Source organism: Eubalaena glacialis, chromosome 6, assembly GCF_028564815.1.
Source record: "Eubalaena glacialis isolate mEubGla1 chromosome 6, mEubGla1.1.hap2.+ XY, whole genome shotgun sequence".
Classification (NCBI taxonomy): Eukaryota; Metazoa; Chordata; class Mammalia; order Artiodactyla; family Balaenidae; genus Eubalaena; species Eubalaena glacialis.
In genome coordinates this window covers 77,197,320-77,222,155 of record NC_083721.1, presented here as the reverse complement: position 1 = coordinate 77,222,155, position 24,836 = coordinate 77,197,320, and the positions used below count along the sequence as shown (strand labels likewise).

General features: G+C 35.9%; 1 protein-coding gene across 2 annotated transcripts in view; it reads right to left on the bottom strand.

The window, feature by feature from the left end:
- FGF12 (fibroblast growth factor 12) overlaps nt 1-24,836 on the bottom strand; it is a 364,960-nt gene that overhangs the window by 174,535 nt on the left and 165,589 nt on the right. The window lies entirely within an intron of this gene.

Below are 24,836 nucleotides of genomic sequence, written 5' to 3'. Positions count from 1 at the left end.
CTAAGACATATGGAATAATCTGATACAGTGTATAATGTATATCTATAATTAAATGTAATATATGCATTCTATATATAGTCTCTATGTTACAGAAGTTCAGGGAAATGGAAGATCTGTGTTCTGAAGTGTTCAAGAAATGTCTCACACAGAAGATTAGACCCGAGTTGACACTTAAAGAAGGGACAGAAGTTGAGTAGGCGAAGATCATAAACATTATAGTAGGGCAGGAAGTAAGTGGTTCTGCAGGGTAGTGTATGTGTATAGGAAGGGACTGGCAGATTGAAGGATTTGATTCATGTTGGGGAGGAATGGGAAAGAACACCATGTAGACAAAGCAGGGATAAATAACTGAGAGTTTGTCACTCTAGTCTTAGAGATCTAGACTTTACCAAATGGGCAACAAGAAGTGTGGCATATGTAAAGATTAAAGCAGCAACACAGATTACAAAAAAGTGGGAGAGATTTGTAGACAAAGTAGTTTCTAACCTCACCACTCAGAAGCTACATGCCTTTGAGCCACTCATTTAACCTCTCTGCTTTAGTTTTCCTGTCTGTAAAATGGGCATAATAATCCTTACTGCACAGAGTTGACAGAAGAATCAAATGCATTATCACGTTCTTGAAAGTGTTTCATAAACAGAAATGTGTTCTCTCTATATGAGTTATTTGTCATTAATATATGATTCTTCTGCTTGTCAAATAAGGTTACCAAAGGGTCTGATGTAAACTGACATATCACCTGACTAATATCTATTGATTCAGAAGATTGCTTAATACCTTTAAAATAATACTTTATCTTTGTGCAACACAATTTTCAGTGTTGATAAATTCATCATTGTATTTGACCCTCAACCACAAACACTATGAAGAATTTAGGACAGAATGATTATACTAATTTTTAGAAGGGTAAACAGATTCAGGGAGGTAACCCAGGTGGAAGTGTAACTGACCAAAGGTTTTCTGGCTTGCTAACGTGGTTATCTGCCCCAAATATCCTATTTCCTCCTCCTTCCTTTTTAAGTTTAATTTCCCCTAAGAGTCATTCTCACCTTCTTAAAAAGTAATAGAAAATTTAGCTACATCTCTGTGCATATCCTGCAGCTAACTGTGGCTATGGACTCAGTACTGGCCAATGAAATGTAGGCAGAAAGGTCTCTGTACTCTTGAAGACCCTTTCCTTAAAGACAACTGGCCTTTGCCCTCTTCCCTACCCTTTGCCTTACTGCTGTTTGGAGGGGGATGAGGTTGAGGTTGGCTGGATGATCTCAGGGCATGAAAACAAGGGCTTCCCCCTGAGCGAGTGATGGCAGGTGAGCTGGAAAGAGTTGGGTCTTCCCTGAGGACTTTGTGGAGCAATGGCACCAGTCTAGCTTCCAATTACGTAGGTCTGGCTTTTATGTGAGAAAAATAAGTCCTTGTTATTTTAGTCTGTGCAACGCTGAGCCAACCCTAATCCTAACTGACAGAAATTGCTGACGAAAGCAGAGTTAACACATAAGGTACAAACGTGTTAGGTACTTATATATTGTAAATAAATGTAACCATTGGAAAATATCAAGTTCGACGATGATTCTTATGAAAAAGAGTAATGAAATCCAAAATTGTACATAACGTCTTTCTAAATAAAGATTTCCCAGGACAAATGCTAAGAACATTGGTTCATTTAGCTAAAACAGGGGTAAAAAAAGCAACTATAAAGCTTTTCTTATCTGAGGAAAGTGAGAAAACTACTAAAGCTAGGCAGGGACAAAAACAAGAAACCTGTGTGAAAGTTTTATAGAAACCGTAAGGTGATAATGGCTTTTAGATGGTATGCTTTGGGAGATTTAGCAAGTCCATTAAAAACAAAATCAGTAAACAATTTGGAATGAGAGTTTGGTAAAAGCTAAAAGCTATTCTCTTTGGGAGGGTCTGCATCTGCCTCCTAAAATCTTGAAAAATGGCAAATGACTTACCCTTATCTATTATTTATCTTCCGCATAGCACACTGGCTCTAGTCCTTTGTTACGCAGTGACAATTCCTCCTGAATCTCCAGTCGTCCTCTCCATCCTCAAAGCCACTGGCCTAACTCATAGGAACTGGGCCACACCATTCTTCCAAGTCCCTTGCATCTACTCATGCCACTTCCCTGCTCACAGTTCCCTGCTTGATACCTCTAGTGAATACCCATTGTCTGCAAGATAGATCCAAAGCCTTTACTCTGACCCTCAATGCCCTTTACCACCTAGCTGTAAACCATACTTCCAGTTTATCACCTGTCACTCATTCCATTCACCATAAGCAGCTTCATAGAGCTTTTTGCTATGTTCTAAGTTTCCCCCTTGATCTTAACTAGACTGGATTTATTATTCTTTTGGAAAGCCTATCTTCCCTATTTAACTGTACCATAAATCTTATCCAGATCCTTCAGAGACAGTTGTTTCTTTTTCCATAATTATTTATTTCATGGGCATATCTCTGTTATGGTATTTGGAACATGGTATTATAATTATTTGTTTACGCATCTGTCGCCATCCTTAAGGACTCTTGAGGGTAAGTCTCTGCAATGTCTACCCCAGTTCTATGTACATATCTTATATTCAATAAATGTTATTGATTATAAGGGTCATGAAAAGACATTATTTCTAGGAACATTATTTCTAGGAAAAAGTTGCTTTTTAAGATAAAAAGAAAATTAAAAACTTAAACATCTCAGCCCAATATTCAAGGTTATGTACATATAGTCACAGCATACATTTCTGCTCCATTGCACTACTCACTCTAATATATTTATTTACTGCCTCTAGTAATTTGATCTTCTTCTTCCTACCTTTTAACTTCATGTTTTTGCTTACTTCACTGCCTCTGCTTGCAATGTCACTCTCCCCATATCTTCATACCGAAACCCCTCCCATGCTTGAATGATACACCAAATACCAAGTGCTTTCTCTCACTTCTCAGCTCCCCTAGTCCTAGATTTATACTGTATTTATCACAATTTTTAATTTTCCTTAAAAAATATTTTTTCTTTCCCAATCACAACTAGTTTATAAACTCTCCAAGATAAGGATCACACCTAAACCACACTTGTATAACATGGAGAAAAAGAGAAAGCTGGGGAGGAAGAAAGAGAGAGACAGAGACAGAAACAGAGAGAGAGATTAAGAGAGAGAATAAGCAGGATAGTAGTACATATTCTGCTTATATTCAGGATTCAGGATCCCAGTAAACATTTGGTGAATAAAGACTACAATTATAAGCCAAATAAGAATCCAAGCATCTAATCTGACATTCAAGCATCTTCTCAATCTTGTTCTTTCCAAAACGGGTATTTCATTCTAAATCTTACGTAAATCTGACTCATATTTAAAAATGAAACAACGGAATTGGTGCTGTTGAGGTCCGTAACAAACTCAATCACTGAATCACATGGAAAAGTTAAGAAAAAAGGTAATAAAGGGAAATGATAGTTTATTCAACAAATGGTGTTAGGAAAACTGGATATCCACATCCAAAGAATGAAATTGGACCCTTATTTTATATCATACTCAAAAATCAACTCAAAATGGATTGTAGATCTAAACATAAACCTGAAACTGTAAAACTCGTAGGAAAAAAACATAGAGGAAAACCTTCTTGACATTGATCTTGGGAGTGATTTCTTGGATATGACACCAGAAGCATAGGCAACACAAGCAAAAATAAACAAGTGGGACTACATCAAACTTAAAGCTTCTGCACAACAAAGGAAACAATCAACAGAATGAAAAGGTAACCTAAAGAATGGGAGGAAATATCTGCAAACCATACATCTGATAAGGAGTTAATATCCTAAATATACAAGTACAACTCAGTAGCAAAACGCACAGATAACCCAATTTAAAAGGGCCAAAAGACTTGAATAGACATTTCTCCAAAGATGATATACAAATCATGAGTAAGTACATGAAAAATGCTCAACATCACTAATCATCAGGGAAATGCAAATCAAAACTACAATGAGCTATCGCCTGATACCTGTTAGAAAGACCACTATTAAAAAAAAAAGATAACAAATGTTAATGAGGATGCAGATAAATTGGAAACTTTGTGCACTATTGGTAGGAATGTAAAATGGTGCAGCTATTATGGAAAACAGTATGGGGGTTCCTCAAAAAATTAGATATAGAACCACCATATGATCTAGCAAACCCACTCCTGACATATATCCCAAAGAACTGAAATCAGGATCTCGAGACTATATCTGTCCTCTTACGTTCACTGCAGCATTATTCACAATAGACAAAATATGGCAACAACTTAAATGTCCATGGATGGATGGGTGGATAAAGAAAATATGGTATATACTTATAATGGAATGTTAGCATTTAAAAAGAAAAAAATCCTGTCATATGTAACAACATGGCTGAACCTGGAGGATACTTTGCTAAGTGAAAAAAGCCTGTCCCAGAAAAACAAGTACTGTATTATCCCCATTATATGAGGAAATAAAATAATCAAACTCATGAAAGCAGACAGTAGAATGGTGGTTGGTTGTCAGGAGCTAGAGGGAGGAAGAAATGGATAATTGTTGTTAAATGGGTATAAAGCTTCAGTTATTCAAGAAGAATAAATTCTAGAGATCTGTTGTAAAACATAGTATCTACAGTTACTAATATTATATTGTCCACTTAAAAAATTTGTTAAGAGAGTAGATCTCATGTTAAGTGTTCTTATTAAAAAAAAAAAAAGCAAAGGGGATTTCATGGGTGTATGCATATGTCCAAACTCATCAAATTGCATACATTAAACATTCAGGTATTTTTGGTAGGTCAATTATACTTCAGTAAGGCTGCTTTTTTTTTTTTTTAAGTAATGAAGGAAATGGTAGATGAATCGCATTGATACACCCAGTTCTCCACTTCTCCCTGTATCTGTGCTTTGCCAGATAAATTTGCAATTCTCTGAAAGGATATTCTGCCCTACCCCTTGATACTGGGCTGAGTCATGTGACTTGTTTTGGCCAATAGGATGTCAGCCAATGCAAGCAGAGTCTTGAAAAAGAGCTCAGGTTGGCTTGTTTATGCTTTTCTCCTCTGCCACGGCATTGAGAAGAACATGCACAGACTAACCCGCAGGTCCCAGGAAAAGGATGTAAGACATCTAGAGAACAACAGAGTGGCCTCAGTAATCCATCCAACACCATTCTAGATTAATTGATTGATAGCTGACCCCTAGATATGTAAGCCAGACAAGATCAGTAGAGTTGCTTAGCCAACCACCCCAGACACATGAGACATAAATACTTGCTGATACATGCAAATGGGGCTATGTGATTGTTGGGTACATAGCATTATTGTAGTAATATATAAAATGAATAGCAAGTTATTCACTGGGGGACCTGGGTGGTGGATTTGAAATTTCCTGAAATCTATAACAAAAAATTCTCAAATTTGATAACAATCCTCAATAGGTACGTGAAATGATTATGAGCTGTGAAGCTAAGTAAACTTTTATAAATTAAAAAATAATAATAATAAAAGGCCAATGTTGATTACTCATGCTACAGGAAGGACTGAATTATCTTTCTACAGATAATGTATTATAAAATATGAAAAGATGTTCAAAGATTATACAAACAAAATAATGGGAAAGAAATGTATAGACTTGTACACATCAAGTAATTAATTAAAATATTTTATTACTTCCCTGGATTTTATAATCTTTGTGATAGGTTTCAGCTCTTTAAAATTTAATCTTTTATGATTTATTTTCTCACTCTACTCATTTTTGTACCTAAATTTCATTTCACTGTTATATATTTTTTTAATTTTTTCAAAGGGTATGCCCAAAATTGTATAAATTTTAGGACCTACAAAACTTAAGTCAGTCTCAGGTTGAAATTTAAATGGAAGAAGAGAATGAAAGAAAAGTAACTAATAAGAAAGGAAAAACTGAAGAGATTATACTCCTTCAATGTCTACTTTTTTTTTCAGGCATCATGTTAGGCATTTTGACATGTAAAATGTCATTGTAAAAATTAACTAGGGACTTCCATGGTGGTGCAGTGGTTGGGAGTCTGCCTGCCAATGCAGGGGACATTGGTTCGATCCCTGGTACGGGAGGATCCCACATGCCGCGGAACAACTAAGCCCGTGCACCGCAACTACTGAGGCTGCGCTCTAGAGCCTGTGAGCTACAACTACTGAGCCCACATGCCACAACTACTGAAGCCCACAAGCCTAGAGCCTGTGTTCCACAACGAGAGGCCACCGCAATGAGAAGCCTGCGCACCGCAACGAAGAGTAGCCGAGTAGCCCCCGCTCACCGCAACTAGAGAAAGCCCGTGCACAGCAATGAAAACCCAACACAGCCAAAAATAAATAAATTTTTAAAAATAAATAAATAAAATAAATTGACTATTTGGCTTTATTTCAGGATATAAAAAGCCCTAATTTGAGGGCAGTGCGGGTACAAGTAAAAAAAGAAGGGAATGAAAAGTGCCATCCAAAACTTTGGAGTAAGTTTCCATGGCCTTAGCAGAACTCTCATACAACTCCTTGTAATATATCTCTATTCAAAAGTCATTTATTCTTTCCATAAATATTTACTGAGCACTTAGTATAGGTCACATGGCATGCTTAGGCTAGGAAAACAGTGACATGTTCAACAGATATGGTCCCTGAGGAATACACCTTCATCTGTAAATCTCCCTGAGGCTCCCACTATTCTGTGGGCAAGTTGATGGCACAGGAAACTTTTATTATCCTCATTGCCTAGCAACGAGGTCTTAGAAGCATCTTGGTCTTAGAAGCTACTATTCAATAATTGCCAAATAAATAAATGATCCAGCAGTGGTTTCTCTTTAAGCTTGCTTATTCATAGCTTTTCTAGATCATATTTCCATACTTAAGCATGTAAGAAAAAAATCAAAGATAATATTTACCACATATGGAATGTATTTAAATACGGAATCTAAAGGGAAAGCCAGAAAACCTGCATGATACACAGTTTGAGAGGGCAGGAGCATAGGATGCATAGGGCTGGTGTGTGTGTGCATGTGTAGGGTGGTGCATCTTTTTGAGAAAATGAAGAGGAAGGGAAGATTTTGGGGAATCTATTACAACCAAGATACTGGACATCTCATAAAATTATATTGGACTAGAAAAAAGTACTTTGTAAGAAATGCTATGCTTTGTTTTTTTTTTTTGGAACAACTCTGTGGGCTAGGTCCTTTTCTTTTTTAATTTTTAATTTTTGGAACAACTCTGTGAGCTAGGTCCTTTTCTTTACTTTTCATTTTTTTGTTGATGTATAGTATTATGTAAGTTATAGGTATACAACATAGTGATTCACAATTTTTAAAGTTTATATTCCATTTATAGTTACTACAAAATACTGGCTACGTTCCTTGTATTGTGCAATACTTCCTTGTAGCTGATTTATTTTATACTTAGTAGTTTGTACCTCTTAATCCCCTACCCCTATCTTGCCCCTCCCCCTTCTATCTCCCCACTAGTAACCACTAGTTTGTTCTCTATATCTGTGAGTCTGTTTCTTTTTTTGTTGTTGTTATATTCACTAGTTTATTTTTTACATTCCACACATAAGTGATATCATACAGTATTTGTCTGTCTGCTAAGTGAAATAAAAGTGCTGTGTTCTTATTCAACTTAATTTTGATCTGCCTATTATCCACACAAGTTATCCCAGTGACAAAAAGGTGACAATCCAAAACACATCAGAAAGCACTTAATGTTACAACCAAAGAAGATGCAAAGAAGAAAGAGAAGAGGAAGAGAAATAGGGAGGGAGGGAGAGAAAAGTTCATTACAAATTCTTCTTTACAACAGGTAAATCCAGTATCCTCTCAAGTAACTTCTAAAGATAGACTCTTATTGCTTGTAAAAATGTACAGATATAAAAGAGTACACTTGTATTTTGAAATTCTGGGTTGAATTTGCAGAATGTGCAGAGAAAAAGATGCATTTTATGACCCATTAAAAACCCAAATAAATTTATAGTGGAAGATACTGAGATAGAAAAGAGATATTTGGGTTTATAATCTGTGCATTCTCAATATCAGATTGTCTTGAAAATTCATACCATTTCCCACACTTCAAAATGTTCTCAATAAAGATGTTTTGTTAGAGTGTAAGTAATATCATATCCTACAAAATCTTAACCTAAAATTAAGTTGGTACCAGGTTATTTTCACCTATAATCCTATAGTCTCTTACAATAACACGTGTAATTATAATATTTACGATAATTTTTGTAGGTCACTCAACTGGTTTTCCATTAGTCATGAAATTAATATTTATTTCTGGCATTTATTTATCATTTAATAAGGTCAATTCTCCTCCCCTCCCCATTTTCAATAGGAAAATGCTATTATTGAATAGTCAGCAAACTAGGAGATAGTCTGAGCTCTTAAATCCTCCAACACAAAAGCAGTTACTTAAATTATGGTACAATGGAGTATTCACTCAGACAAATTAATTATTCCCTCATCCTAATTCCACAGCATTCCATACACAGCACTTATCACATTGCTTTTTCATATTTCTGTCTTTGCCTGAATCTCCCTGCAAAGTAGGAATTCTTCAAAAGTATGAAATTATGTTTCTTTTTCATCCAGAGTGCATTGCACAGTAGAAGCTAAAATAATTGTGATCATCAAATTTAACCTCGAAAACAGCATTTCTTACAGAAATTAAGGGAAAGATGTAATTTTCCCTACTTCTTTAGCTTTAAGTCAAGAAAACAAGACCAAGGTGAGGACTGAACTCCAGTCCAAAAGGCACAGCTCTAGTTCACGAGCCCTAGTTCTAACATTTGACAGCTTTATGACCTTGATGATTTGAAGTAATGTAAACTCCCTGAGTCTTCATGTCTGCTCTGAATGTTTCACTGACTTACTATGTAAATCAATTAAGATAATAATTTTCTTAAAAACTTGTTATTAAACTATAAAAGTAAATTACAAGGTATTATTGGTATTGGTAATGGCGTTGTTATTAAACCTCCAAATCTAGAGCTTTCATAATAGGGGCAAGGGTCGTGGATGCCTGGGTCATCACTATCTCATAATTTAACTTAAACTTCTTAAAATGTCATGGGAGAAAAAAAATGTATTTCATTTTATATATGTAAGATCCAGTAAGCTAAAATAACTATATATTTAAAATAAAATGTAAAAATTGACATACTTTAGCCTATGTTGATTCAGTGCTTTCAGTCAGCGTGCCTTATTTTGTAAACAATTGGTCCAATAATTCAACTGTCTGACTTATTTTGCCCACTGAACTTACTGACTTATGGAACTGATTAGTAGTTTGGGGCTTAGAGACTTAAATTTTTTCTTCCAAGCGTTGGCTGATAGCAAACATTGTGGATTTTCAACTTAGTGAAAATGAGCAACATGATGACCCCTTTCTTTGACAGGAGCTAGTAGAAATATTTGCCTTAGCTTTGGTAGAAATGCCACCACTGGCTTTTAATCCTGATATTATCGTATAACCTTTCCTGTGTTACTTCAAAGATGTTCAAAAACTTGCATAATTAACAAGTCAATTCAATGTGATTCTTTTTTTCATTAAGGAGAAAAATGAAGCATATCACTGTTGATAATGAAAGCAAACGCCTGTCATCACTCATCTGCTGCAGCCTATTTGTCTTATACAGAAGACTCATCTCACATTTCATTTGAAGAATTCAGTGAACAGCACAGGTGTCGCTCCATAAGATCAATGGGCAAAAACATCCTCCAAGAAATCTCTGCATGTTTTGAAGATTTTAGATTTGTATCTTCTACAAATCTTCCATCAAACACTATGTTGCCAAAACTGACACTATGGCCTATTAGGTTTATTCATGAATTCATCACCTGTATTCCAGGCACTGCAGTGGTGTAAAAGACAGGCACGGTACCTGCCATCATGATGATGAAAGTCTAAAATAGAAAAAAATAACTCCACACATGTACTCTGCCTCCATCTTTACATATGGGGGCACTGAATTCAGCTCAAAAATGTGGTTTTGCCAGAGTCATGAAGTCAGCCAAGGAAGGTACACTTAGGTGCTGAGGGCTGTAAGGCTATATAATATTGTTGCTCTTAAGAAATATAAGAGAACTTCTAGTAACCACAACCTAAATAGTTGTAAACAAAGTAAGAAAAAAATGAAACTATAATAAATAAATTTGGAAGCCTTAAAATAATTTTTTCAGCCAAGCAGAAATGCCCCATCCAGAATATATAAAACCTTTAGTTCTTAGTTAAAATTACACACAGACAACACAAGTTAACTTGCTTGAGATGGTTTAGATATGTTCAACCAAAGCTTTACATTTCATTATCACTAATTACCAAAACAAGAAAGCACTTTTGAAAATTTATGCACGTAATATTGATGAGCAATTATATATTTAAAGAGTGGAAAGCCAGTGAAAAAGCCACAAAGGAAACATTCATGATTCCACTCAATTTACGTTGTCATTGACACTCAAATGTTATGTTTACTGATCCCAATGAATATATATATATATGTGGTATATGTATAGTCATTCCAAAAATATTAAGTGGATCTATAGAAATAAATGTGTTAAGATAGTTTTAGAAATAGAGGAAAAAATTTGAAAAATAAGATGATGATTCTGTCATTACTCTTCTCTACCTTAAAATCTCTCTTTTAGCCCATCACTACTATAATCCCACCACATTTCACCTATTACTCTATTGCAATGTTCAGTAACTTTCATTGGTCCGCCACATCCTAAAATGTAAACTTTAAACTCCCCTATGTGTCAGTTAAGGCACTCTAAAATATGGTCCCTTTGACACTTCCACGTAATCTCTTTGCTTCATCCAAATTAGCTCATTTTCCCCCAACATGGCAGGAACTTTCTGCACTAGGTGATTTTGTGCCTCCTTATCTGAAATGCAGTTCTCCTAATCTTAGCTTACATATTTTGTTCCTATTCTTCAAGATTCAGTTTAAAATCCACCTTCTCTGAGCACTATGGCTTTTGGGGATTGCTCGCATCTCCGGAATCTGGTGATTTTTCTAATCACTTGGCAGTACCAGTGCTACCTTGCATTATTAAATTTTGTTTTACATACACGTTCAACCTCGTCTACTATCCTGGGAGCAGCTAGAAAGCAAAAATTGTACTGCAGTCATCTTTGTAACCCAGTAACTAGAACCCAGTTGGTCCTCAGTATGTTGGAGTTAATGAAGATGAGGCATGCGCACGGCAGGCGTCCATGAAACTCCAGTCATTTTTTTGTAGCTGCCTGAAGCTATGTCTTAAGAAGTTGTTTGAGGCTCGGCCACAAGAAATGTTGTGAGAATTTATTGACATCTGTTGTAGACCCAGGAGGGGCCATTTATTTGTCATCTCCATCTCGAGGGCCTCCTTTTACAATAAAATATCATGGAATATTCCATACCAGGACAGCAATGATTTGCTCTGTATTTAAAACAAATATCTTATTGTGTAACTCTGTCTCAAAGATTTTTGCTGCATATTACAACCTACGGAGGAGTTTGTTTTTCTTTTTTTAAAATTCTGATGCCCTGGCCATACCCATGCCAATTGAATAAAAGTCTTCAGAATTAAACCTAGGCACCGGTATTTTTTTAACCTCTTCAGATGATTCCAACATGCAGCATTGTTAAAAAGCAATTTCATATTCAATGGGTCTGAAGTGGTTCTAACAAGCTCCCAGGTGATGCCATTGCATAGCAAATCTTACCAGTCCATAGACCAAAGGTAGGTGTGGCCAGTATTGGCATCTCCTGCAGCTTAACAAAAAGCCAGAATCTCAGGTCCCATCCAAGACCCACTTAATCAAAATTTGCAGTTCGACAAGATCCCTAGATGATCACTATGCACTTGAGGTTTGAGAAGTACTGTTCTAGAGAGTGGTTCTCAAAGTGTGGTCTTGTGAACATGTTAGAAACACAAACGCTCTGGCCCTTCCTCTAGACCTACTGAATCACACATTCTGGGGTTAAGGCCCCCAGATCAGTAGTTTAACAAGTCCTCCAGGTGATTCTAATGCAGACTAAAGTATAAGAAACAATTTTCTAGAAGAAATCACTGTTCTTACACTTGACTGCACTTTGGAATCATCTGTGTGATTTTAAATGAATACTGATGGCCTGGGTTCCATCCTCAGAGATTCTGACTTTATTGATCTGGGCCTCAAGTTTTTTAAAAGGTATCCAGGTGATTCTAATGTGCAAAAATTTTGGAGTCATTGTTCTAGAGGACTTGGATATAGGTTGGAGGTGGACTGTCTTCCCTTGCATCTTAATAGGACTTTCCCTTCTCAGATTATCAGGAGAATCCAAGGACTGAGGACAGATATGTAACTGGATTCATTCCACTGCCCCCACCCCTGAGGGAAATTCCAAGTACAGTGGGGTTTAATCCTATTTAAATTAGACTTTGATCAAATTCCCCCAAAGATGGGAAGGCTGGGTCCAGGACCTAGATGAGCACTGAAACTGTAGATGAGGTTCCTAAAAGACCGTTACACAGTTCCTCAAAGCTCTGCTCAAGTCCTACATTTTCCCTGAAATTACTCTGGATCATACTTCAGGTAGCATAGATTTCTCCTCTCTAGACTTTCCAAAGCACTTCCTTTCAAGAGGGTAAATTTGATATTATATACTTGAAGTCTTTACATGTAATTCCCATTTTGCAGATGACAAGCTATGGTTTCAAAGTGCTAAGCAAATTGCCCAAGTTTATGCAGCTGCTAAATGGAGAAATGCATATTAATATCCATAACTGTCTGTCTCTAAAATCCTATGCATATTAATATCCATAACTGTCTGTCTCTAAAATCCTATGGACTATCCACAATACCACACTGCTTCCCCACGTATTAGGACTGATCCCTGGAACATACAAAAGCAACAATAAAAATGATGTCTCTGCCAATATCTAAGTAAGAGGAAGCAAAGAGAGGCTTTCTTTAGGACATTTTTAAAAATTCAATTATAATACTATGGAGTGGGCTTAGTAATGTTATACAGACATATTTTGACATGGGTGTGTGCTCCACATTCTGTCTCAGTGTCAGGGAAAGCAGATGTACTAAGTGCAACCTCACTAGATCCTGGCAGGATGCCTACTCAGTACCACTCTATCTAGGCTACTGAATAATACATGGAAATATATATACACACACAAACACACACAGCCTACACACCTCAAACTTCCCAAGTCAGATATATTTAAAAGGCAACCAGATTATTTAAGATCTTTAAAATTATTGTATAATGGTTTACTATTTCAAAAAAAGTTTTAATTTATAGTTGAAATACGTTGAGCATATTGAAGAAAAATCCTCTCAAGTTCAATGTTTAGCCTGCAAACCACCATAATATTTTATAAGTAAGTCATATCCCCTTCGTAATGCTTTTTTAAAGTGTTGTGAGAAGAATGCAGTGGTATGATTTTTAATGCACTAGGAAATATTAATGAGGAAAGAGAAATTAGGTATTCAGGATAAAATGGTAAAGGCATTAACTCTGGAACTAAACTCACTGAGTTCAAATCCTGGGTCTATCTTTTTTAATATCAGTGTGCCCATGGATTAATTATTCAAACTTCCTATGCCTCAGTTTACTCATCTTCAAAGTAGGAATGATTATAGTATCCCCTTTATAGGGTGGTTATAATACTTAAACAAGTAAAATTTATAAAATTTTCATACTTGTACTAGACACTTTAGCAAGTACTCAGTAAACATTACCTATTATTATCTAATGTGGCCCAAACTCATACATTAAGGAATAATGCTTGGGGCTTCCCTGGTGGCTCAGTGGTTAAGAATCCATCTGCCAATGCAGGGGACACAGGTTCGAGCCCTGGTCCGGGAAGATCCCACATGCTGCGCAGCAATTAAGCCCGTGTGCCACAACTACTGAGCCTGTGCTCTAGAGCTGGCGAGCCACAACTACTGAGCCAGTGTGCCACAACTACTGAAGCCCACACGCCTAGAGCCCGTGCTCGGCCATAAGAGAAGCCACCGCAATGAGAAGCCCGCGCACAGCAATGAAGACCCAACGCAGCCATAAATAAATAAATAAATAAAAAGAAATAATGCTTGGCACATAGGTGACTGTTTTATTTTTCAAATCCCTCATTGTAAATACATAGTTATTTCGTACTTCAGGGTAGGTAGTATGCTCTGGAAAATATTGGTCCACATGAGAATAAAGTTATAATTTATCACTTGTTTAGTTGGAGGCCATAGACTGAATGCCTAATTGAGCCAGCCACATATAACAAATCCCAATTCCATTCATTAAAATCTATTAAGTTTGAGACTGTAGGTAAATCAGTATAATCTCTCAAGCAATAACTTATATAGAGAAAGGAACACAGGTTATGGATATAGTAGAACTCAATTTTCCTTACTCTGTCTTGAGCAAATCAACTCACTTTCCAGAGCCTCAGAATCAGGTAATTTCGGGGAGATTTTAATAATCTCTAATTCATCGCAACTCTAATACCCTTTTCCACTACTTCAAGACCCCCTGGCTGCCCTTTTTTCTTACCCTTAAAGCACCTGAGTGTATATTTTCTTTTTCCTGCAACATAAGCTTAAATTTAGCTGCTGGTCTTAGCTGAATAATAAAAGCAATGGCTCCCTCTCTTCTGGGTAAACGTACCATTATGTACATACTTTCAGAAAATGATGCCTGTGTAATTATCACCATAAATATATATTTGCATAACACTTTGAAGATCTATTTAAAACTGTCTTCTTTTACTATTATTGCTGTGGAGTTCACGTTTCCAGGCTAAGCATACTCAATTTTCCTCCTATTTTCATAATGGAAAATGACTTCCTTATCCATCCTTTAAAGTCTCTTAAACTGTCATTCTCAAAAAGAAAAAAAAAAAAGCAAATGTGATTTAATTTGCAATAATCCTTCAAGCTAGGTGTTGTTTGACAAAATCGTATTCATTTTTGATGAAGCTGTTCTGAGAACTCACTTTTATTCATTTATTCAACAAACACTGAAAACCTAGTATGTGCCTGGCACTATTCCAAGTGTTGGGGATACAACAGTACAAAATGCAGACAAAGCTCCCTGCCCTGTGGAGCTTATACTCTAATTAAGCTTTTAAATTTAAATGGTAGTCTGATTATACTATTGTTACTATGAATTAAGCTATCCATATCCATTATTAAGGCACTATCCATTATTAAGGCCCTGTTACACGCCAACATAGAGATAAGCAGACATGGTCAATGGCCTCAAGAAACTTATACGTTAAAGAGAGTAGATACATCAATACAGATTAAAGTGCAAAAATACGTTGAGATATATTGTGTATGCAGAGGAAAAAGCAGGATTTCCAGTTAAAAACATCAGGAAAAGTTCTCAAAGACAAAAGGCAATTGATCTTATTTTTAGAGGATGACATTATTACTGGAAAAAATAACGTAAGTAAGTATGAATGAGCTAAATGTGTGGTATATGTGGGGAACATTTTAGTGGAGGTGGGAGATGATAAAATAAATAAGGGGACTTCCCTGGTGGCGCAGTGGTTAAGACTCCGCTCTCCCAATGCAGGGGGTCCGGGTTCGTTCCCTGATCAGGGAACTAGATCCCACATTCATGCTGCAACTAAGAGTTTGCATGCCACAACTAAGGAGCCCACGAGCTGCAACTAAGGAGCCCGCCTGCCGCAACTAAACCCGGTGCAACCAAATAAATAAATTTTTTTAAAAAAATAAAATAAATAAATAAGTATATTACATAATGGTAAGTGGAGTGAAAAATACGTCAAATTGCCAAGGGAGAGTGAAATGTTGAAGACAGCGATTGAAATATACATAGATTAATCAGAAAAGTCCTCCAGGAGAAAAGGTTTCACTTTTGAGTGAGGGAATGAAGAAGATGAGGGAGCGGGCTATTTAGATATTTGGAGGAAGAACATTTTGGAAGATGGGGATAGGAAGGAGCATGATTGGTGTGTTAAAGGAACGGCTAGGAGACTAGTCAAAAGAAAGAGGAGAGAGAACAGTCAGGAGGTAATGGGCAGGATTATGTAAAGCCTTATTGGTCATGGGATGAATTTGGCTTTTACCCTTAATGGTGTGTAGTGAAAGAAACTGAGCAGATGAGTCAGTTTATCTGACCTATTTTAACTGGGTCACTCTGGCTGCTGTGTGGATACTAGACTGAAGGGGGAAAGTCACAAGTACAAGATTAGTTAGGAAGCTATTGTAATAGTCCGATGATGAGAATAGCCTGGACTAGGTAGTGACAATGGGGGTATTGAGAAGTGGTCAAATTCTGTATATATTTTGAAGGTAGAGTAAATGTACTACTGTTTTCAAATTCAATGCAAAAATTATTGCACTATCTGTTCTCACAATTTTGCCCTTTTTTTTGTAATGTGTTTAAAAGGGAAGTTTCAAAGGTAAAAACAAAAATCATTGCCAATTTATAGGCTTTATAAGGTTCAGATCTGTCAGCAATATTGGAGATGATCTTTTCCAAAATCTCATTTTACAGAATAGAAATCCAAGGAACAGAGAGCTTACATGACTGAAACAAGATCACACAGCTAATTAGGGACAGGACCTAGACTAGAAACCAGGTTATCTGACTCACAGCCCAAGCTACTTTGTCTTATAATTGGTGACATTTAAGTGGTGTATATTCTTCCTTTGAAGTTTTTTGTTTGTTTTTGCTTTGTTTTGTTTTTATTTCATAAACATTGAGGGAGAACCACAGGTATCCCAAACTCAACAGTCTTTAGGACACAGGCAGTTGGGAGGAAAATGTGGGAGAAAGTAGGTGCATCCATTGCTTAAATACACTGATTTTTTTTCTGAAGTGTGCCAGCTAAATGAAACATATCTGCATAACCCCCAGTACGGGATCTTGGAAAATATCCATTGCTGTCCTAGGCAGAAGGGCAAATAAGGACATTATTCCTTATCTACACAAATGCAGATAAGGAATTGCAGTATAATGTGACTTCTGCAACTGTAAATATACACACGAGGTTCACACACAGTAGCGAGAAATGAGTAATTAATGTGGAGTTTTGTGTGAGGGAGGGTGGCAGTTGAGGGGGATGGCTGGAGAAGGCTTCACACTGACAAAGGAGATAAGAGCTTTGAAGGGTTCTGAAGGGTAAGAGTGATTTATTAGGTGGTAAGATTGGTGAAGTCATTCCAAGCAAAAGGAATTAGCATGTGTAAAAGCTCCGAGACATAAAACTATATGGTACAGACTTACTTATATCATTATATACGGTTTTTTTATCATTCCCCAAACCTGTGTTTGATCACATAACCCATCTAGAATTGAGCTCTGACTCTCTCCAGGAAATACATCAAAATGGAACCGATTCCACACATGTTTGAGATACTAGAAAGTCTGGATTTCAGTATGCTTTTCAGTCTACTTACAGACCCATGCTTTCCCTATTACATCAGGAATCAGGTTCCCGTAGAACTAGGTATGACAGTCCCAAGACAGAGATTGCTTCATTAGCAAATGTGAACACTCCAAATCCTGGGTGCAGAGGAGCATGCCCCTTCATACCTCCTGCAGTGCATCAGAATCATCTGGAGGGCTTGTCAAAACACACACTGCTGAGCCCCAGCCCTGAGGTTCTATCTGATTCAGCACGTCTAGCGCGAGGCTCAAGAACGTGTTCTTCTAACGAGTTTTCAGATGATGCTGATGCTGGTGGTCCAGGGACTGCACACTTTAGGAACCACTATCTTAGAGCACTGCTCCAGACCCTCTAGCTTAAGCACTTTTAAATTCTTTCACATAACAACAGCTACCACCAGTAAGAATTCTACTTCTGTTAAAATGGTCACTGTCTATAAGCTCCTTGCAAACAAGGACTCTTACCCCGACTGATGAGAATAACAGCAACAACAACCGACAACATTTAACCAGGTTTTCGGCATTATTTTAAGCATTTTTCATGAATCACCCGTTTAATCTACACAACAACCTTGTGATCTAAGTACTATTATTATCCCTACTTAACAAATGAGGGAAGTAAGATGTGAAGAGGTTAAATAACTAACTCCAAGGCAAAGAACCTCAAGTCAGATAGCCTGCATTCGATTCTGGCTCTATCACTTATATGTATGACTCTCCAGATCTTTATATACACCTTGAGAATATCACATAGGGATCTGCAACTGAAGATTTCCTGTCAGTAACATACCTTTCAGAACAAATGGTATTTATGGAAATGGAATCTGTCGATCAGTTTTTCTGAGCATACATTTACTTCTATATGAGAATTAAAGGAAAGGCTATAAAAAGCTTAGAGATTCTCTGTTCCTCTCATTTTGTAAAACCAGAGATTGTATAAATCTGACAAAATTTATGTGACTTGCCCAAGACCAAAGCACTGGTCACCTCACAGAGCCAGGAATAGACTAAAGATAATCTCAGTCCTTAGTTCTTCTAGGAATACACTTGGTGAAGTGGCTCCCATCAGATTCTTAACCACTATGTATATGTATACTTCCTATCAATATGCCCATAAATAGTCATAGAGCAACTAGGAAAAAGGATAATTTCAAATGGCTCACGTTTTACTTTACTAAACAGAGGGGCACATGAGGGCAGAAGTCTTAGGATCGAAAGGAAATATAAGACATAAAAAGGTACAAAGCCAAGGTTAAAAAAAAAGTCTGAGGAGTTATTTCCTTATGAACATATGTGAATGGGCAAACTATCCAAGGAAATAATTGGTTCTTGTTCAAGCTTTCCATAAATATTATTTGAAGGAACAGTCTTTAAAATTGAAACACAATCAACAAAAACAAATTTCTAACAAGTGTCCATTACTTTTCTTCTAGCTATGAAAGTCAAAAGGCAATATTTTTTCTTTATTTAAAAAAATCAAGTGAGGTAACTGCATTCATAAGCTAAGGCTGAATATTAATTTTGCTCTTGAAAAGGCATGCCACTGTAAGAGTAACAACATTACATGTACCAAAGTGTTGCTCAAGATTATATAAATAAGCTTGCTTAAAGAAAATCAGCAGGATAACGCACGCATTTCTTTTTCTTTTCATCCAACTTGTAGGTATGACTTCACGCATACAAATTGTGATATATTCTTAAAGTATAGAAGACACTAGAAGAAAATAATATCCCTATAATTGGACATGGCGTAGTCCTCGCTCACCCATGACTACTATAATGTGTATGTCTGAGTAGGTGAAACAGATGAACTCCATGTCATCTCTTTCACCTAACAAAGGCCCCTTGTTAGGAAGACAGAGCATCTTTATAATTCTTTGCAGCATCCCTTATGTCCTTAATGATTTTCTCCAACTAACCATTTGGATCATGTTTTTGTTCATCGTTTAGCAATACAGAGCTTCTGTTGGCTTTGGCTGTGTCTGTATACTTGTGATTGGTGGTATCAAAACATCGTATGTCTGGTATTGTATAGAAAACATAGCTGGATGACTAAATTTTTAAATTTCCAATTGGATTTCTGAAACTCAGATACAGGTCCTGTTGAAATATATATTTTTAATGCTGAACTCATGGGGAATTTAATACATTCATAAAATCTGAAGAAACTGTATTTGTACTTGTAACTGGTAGTTAGGAACACAAAATATTAGAGGTCTAGAATCAAAAGTCAAGAAATAAAATTCTAGATTAATTAAATATGAAGTATAAAAATGAAACAATTACTTACTAAAACATGGGAGGGTTTTTTTATAATCTTGGAATGAGTACAACATTTCTAAATAGGAAAGAAAAGCTGAGGGCATAAAAGCGTATTTAAAATAAAATAAGGCATGGCAAAAAATTTCAGAGGCAAACAACAAAATGAGTAAAGATATTTGAAACTCACATAACAGTGAGCTGATTTTTAAAATATAAATAGATTTCTTGCAAATGATAAAACAGACACTTAATAGAAACAAATATAAACAGACATTTTATAGGAAAATAAGTGCAGGTGGCTCATAAACTATATGAACAAGTGCTCAACCTAACTCATAATAAGAAAACTTAAAGTTTATGTTTTTAGGTAACAAAGAACCAAAAGTCTGATAACACATTGTGTTGACTAGAAGATAAGGAAACAGTCACTCTAAGTGTAAATTTGTATGATGGAGCGGAAATAGCTATCTTTCAAAAATATAAAAGCATAAAACCTTGACCCAACAATTCCTCTTCTAAATATCCATCCTCTAAATATAGTTGCACACATGCAGAATGACTTCTGTACAAGGATATTGTTTATAGCATAGTGTGTATTAGCAAAATATTAGAAAGAACTGAAATGTCCTTCAAGAGGAAACTAGGTTAAATAAAATATCCCATTTAAATATGTCCTAATATGGAAAAGTTTTGTAAATACAACATTTTAAGTTAAGAAAAAGTACTGAACAAGATTAGATAGATAGATAGATAGATAGATAGATAGATAGATATAGACATATACAGATATATAATATTGTGTATGTTGTTAATGCACAGACTGCATCTGGAAGAATACCAAGAAATGTGGCCAGGTGGCAGAGAGGGGAGGGACAGAAAATTGCTTTTGACTATGTTAATGTCTTCTAGTCAAAGAAACACAACCACACATCTGTGGTTAAACAAAGTTGGGTTCATTGACTCTCAGCGAGGAGGAAAAATATACACCATGGCAGAACTGGGGTGTCTTAGTAAGGTGTAAGAAAGGACTTCCAGGATTTGGTCTCATGTTAAGTGATCTTTAAGGGGGCTCAAAGAAAGCAGATTTATTACAAGTTGAATGCTCTTTGGATGCAGGTGTAATTCTATAATTGGCTATCTTAATAATTCTTATCCAGAAGGCAAGAAGAACAGAGCAACATCTTGTTCCTGGTGATGAGGCAGCACCCACCCATATAAACCAGGATACAGCAATATTTGATCATTTTGTAGTTTGGACAGCTTTCTCGTTTTTGTCTGCATTCAGATATGATTACAGAGTGGTCTTGTTTTTGTCCTGATCCATCATGGTCACAGTGGCCTTGCCTGATTTGGCGTCCTATGAACCTGTTCACATTCGGCCTGCTGCTAGCGCCGAGCCAGCTCTTGGCTGTCAAGAACTGTTTTGTTCTTCTTCAACTGTATATCCTTTTTCGTGCCTTTACAATTCTGTACCATATACTTATCTATTCAAAATAATTTTTAAATGAATCTCAAGACTGAAGGAGACCTTAAAAGTCACTGAGTTCTGAAACTATCTCAACCACCACCACATTCTTCCCCTCCCACACTGAAGGGGTTTTTTCATAAACCCTCTACAAGTAACAGTACAGCACCTGCTTGAATATCTTCAGTTTCACCATTGTACTCATTTATCAGGCAGCTCATGCCACAGTGAAATGGCTGTTAATATTTTTGTTCAGAGAAAAAGGGAACAATGCATTTGGTTATAATATCTTAATTGTTTTCACCCCAGCATGTTTGACCTCTTCAAATGTATCTTCTCCTATGGAAACTGGTAGAGCAGAATAATTACCTTTCTAATTTTATGTAAAATGTTCCTATTAATACTCTCCAAACTGCAGTTGTCTTTTTTGTGTCAGTGTTCCAACACTGTTTTACATCTTTGGTATCATTACACTTGCAGAGATTTGTATCTGTTGCTGCTGACAAACCCATTTGGTTTTGTACTCAATTACATGTAATTAGTCTTTTCTTCATGAACAAAAGAACAGGTGTCCTATCAATTCAATCCAAGATACTATGGTAAGGTTGGTTGGACCTAATGATGTCTACTGAACCAAACAGCACACTTCTGACAGATGCTCATAGTAACAAGATTTTTTTCCCCAAACAATCAAATGCTTTTACTCCTGCCCACACAAAGTAGAGAAAGAAAAGGCATTTTAACAACTTAGAGGTTTATAATTTTCTATTAAAAAACATGAGTAGAATTTAAATCCTTCTCTGATATTTTTATCTCAATCCACACTCAGAAAATGTAAAAATAAAAATTATTTGTTTCATTGGATATTTTTAATTAAAATATGTGTGGGGGGATCAGAAGAAAGTACATTAGTCAAAAAACTGGCAAAACCTGAATAAAGTCTATAGCTCAATTAATAGTATTGTACCAAGGTTAATTTCCTGGCTTTGATAATTGTACTGTTGTTACATAAAGTGGTACCAATTAGGGGAAGCTGGGTGAAGAGTACACAGGAATTTCCTGTATTATTTTGTAATTTTTCTGAAGTCTAACATTATTTCAACAGAAAATATTAAAAATATTTAGGTGGATAGAATATTTAGCCAATGATCAAGAGAAACTTCTACACATGCCCAAGGACACATTCATTCATTCGTTTCGATTTTTGTTGAGCGCTTACTATGTACTAATGATCATTCTAGGTTCTAAAGACACAAATGTACAATGGATGGCTAGTGGGAAGCTGCTGCATAGCACAAGGAGATCAACTCGAGGCTTTGTGATGACCTAGAGGGGTGGGATAGGGAGGGTGGGAGGGAGACACAAGAGGGAGGAGATATGGGGACATATGTATACATATAGCTGATTCACTTTGTTGTACAGCAGAAACTAACACAACATTGTAAAGCATTTATACTCCAATAAAGATGTGAAAAAATAATAATAAAGATACATCAAAGAGCAAAACAAAATCTCTTCACTCATGAAACATTCTCCTGCTAGGAAGATCAAAAATAAACAAATAAACTGCAACAATATGCATATCAGGTCATCATAGGAGCTATGACTAGAAAAATAAAACTAGGGTATCAGAATAGGTCAAGGTGAAATGTTTAGTTTTATTAAGGATGGTCAGCGAAGGCCTCTTCAACATCTACAAGAAATATTTTAGCAGCACTATTTGTAATTGCCTTAAAATAAGGAAATGATAACTATCCACCAAAAAGAGAATGGGTAAATATATTTGGGTATGTTCATGCAATGGGATACTTTACAAAAATGAAAATGAATAATATAAAGCAAATATATCACCATATATGCATCTCATAACCATAATATTGGGGAAGAAAAATACATAAAAGTTATATATAGTAATGTTCCTCTTATAAAAAGTTTAAAAACATGCAAAATGATGTTATGACTGATGTAAGTATATGCATATATATATATGAAAAAAATGTATTTATAAAACTGCACAGAAATAAAAAATGTCAAATTCAAGATAGTTGTCATGTCTGGTACTGAAGGGAAAAGCAGGACTCCACCAGAAAGAGCACACAGGCGTTTCAAATGTATTGGTGTTTTTAACTAAATTTTAAGCAAGGGGTTGGGTATCCAGATGAATTTATCTAAGTCTTATTATTTTGTATATTTAAACTCCTTTTAATACCAACATATCAATAAATGTATGCAGTAGTTTGTCTTAATAAAAAATAAGATATTTTAAAGCTGTGAATTCAGACAGTTTCTAAAAGTTTCTGACAAAATGTAGCACCCTCAGTATGTGTGTTATTCGTAATGCCATTACGCCTCTATATATACGTATATATATTACGTATATGTGCGTATAAGTGTGTGTATTTATATGTGGTTGTAGATCTATATTAGCCATTGACCCAGCATCTACAGACAAAGCACTTTCAATTATTTTTCTAAAACCACTGAAGGAAGGTATTTGTGTTGGTTGACCCCACGCTTTCACCCTCACCTCTCTGTCACTGCCCCGTGATAAACGTCACAGATCCACAGGACAGCTGTCTAGGTAACAGCTGTATCCTGTGGCTACGGCTATTTGGCTCACTTGAGGATTGAATCTATCTTCATCAATTTATAATTTTTCAATCTTTTTTTTTAAGTTGGGTGGATGGTTCTGTCTGACAAAGGATATTAATATTATCATCTCCAGCCACATCATTTTATAGAAAAAGAAACCAGAACAAGGGATACCCCAGAGATAGCACAGGTGACACAGCTAAGCCACATCCTTGATTCTTTCCACCTATACTTGTAGCTTCACTAAATCTGAATTCAAGTTCAGATGCAATAAATGAAAATTCTACATGGAGAGGAAAGCATCCTCATTCTTCTGTACTCAGTTAAACCTTAAATCATTTAAAGAATGCATCCCCACAAACATAAACCAACAGTGCAAACCACAATAAGCTAATCACCTACTTGGCAGAAAATGGGATGAAATTCTTTATAATAAGATCTTTTCTTTATTGTAATTCATATTTTGTAATGTGTAACATTAAGTGAACAAAGAATAACTTAGAAGGGGTGGACAAGTGCATTTTCACACTCTAGGGATTGTAGCTCTTTCCTGAGATCTTTATTTTTAATTTAAAAGATAGTTCACCATAAAATATATCAGACTTCTTAGATTATCTTATGCAATTGGGTAGAATGTCAGTCGAACCACAAAATCACTTCCATCAGAAGACAACTCAATTGGATATAGATTTAATGAGCATTTACTATGTGACTAGTACTAAAGATCTAGCAGGGAATACAGACAAACTTTGGGAAACAATATGATGCCCTGTATAATTTTAGAACAACACGAATTTCCCCCCAGGTATCTGTACACGATTATTCAGAAACTGAAAGATACGATTGTTCAGAAACTGAAAGATATGATGAAAGTGATCATTCTTGGCTCTGAGGCTTGCAATCAAAATTCTTCTGAAATGCAAATATACTCTCTCAGACCTTGATGATTTGTTTAGTTATCAAACTTGTCACCTATATAGTTAAATTAGTTAAACATTATTTCCAGGGATATTATCAATAATCTATTAATGTTTGCATTTTATCTCAAACAACTATAAACAAAATTGCAGTTCTACCAGTCTTTATTATCTTGTTATCATAATATTTTAA